We start from the raw sequence: 475 nt of genomic DNA, 5'->3' as shown, positions 1-475 counted from the left end.
GACAGTGTTCTTAAAATAAAAACTCTAGTTTAAGGGCTAGAGAGATGGCTCAAAAGTTAAGAACACCTGCTGCTCTTCCAGGGGACTCCAGATCAGTTCACAGAACACACATCAGCTGGTTCACACACTCCTGTAACCTGGGTCCCAGGGAATCTCATGTCTCTTTTGACCTTCACAGCCACTTCACTCACACATGCATGATCCCACAGACAGACACAAATACATCATTAAAAATAAAAATAAAATAACTCTTCTTAGAAACTATTTTTCTAGCCAGGCAGTGGTGGTACTTGCCTTCAATCCCAGCACTTGGGAGGCAGAGGCAAGTGGATCTCTGTGAGTTAAAGGCCAGCCTGGCCTGCAGAGCAAATTCTAGAACAGTCAGTCCTACACAGAGAAACCCTACCTTGGAAAGATAGATAGATAGATAGATAGATAGATAGATAGATAGATAGATAGATAGATAGATAGATAG

The 475-nt window shown here is 42.1% G+C and overlaps 1 protein-coding gene across 3 annotated transcripts in view; it reads left to right on the top strand.

Annotated features, from left to right (window-relative positions):
• The window catches only part of Dnah6 (dynein axonemal heavy chain 6), a 223,851-nt gene that overhangs the window by 158,677 nt on the left and 64,699 nt on the right, over positions 1-475 (top strand). The gene's annotated exons all lie outside the window — the stretch shown is intronic.

Source organism: Mastomys coucha, unplaced genomic scaffold (assembly GCF_008632895.1).
Source record: "Mastomys coucha isolate ucsf_1 unplaced genomic scaffold, UCSF_Mcou_1 pScaffold20, whole genome shotgun sequence".
Lineage (NCBI taxonomy): Eukaryota > Metazoa > Chordata > Mammalia > Rodentia > Muridae > Mastomys > Mastomys coucha.
This window is presented reverse-complemented; position numbering and strand designations above follow the sequence as displayed.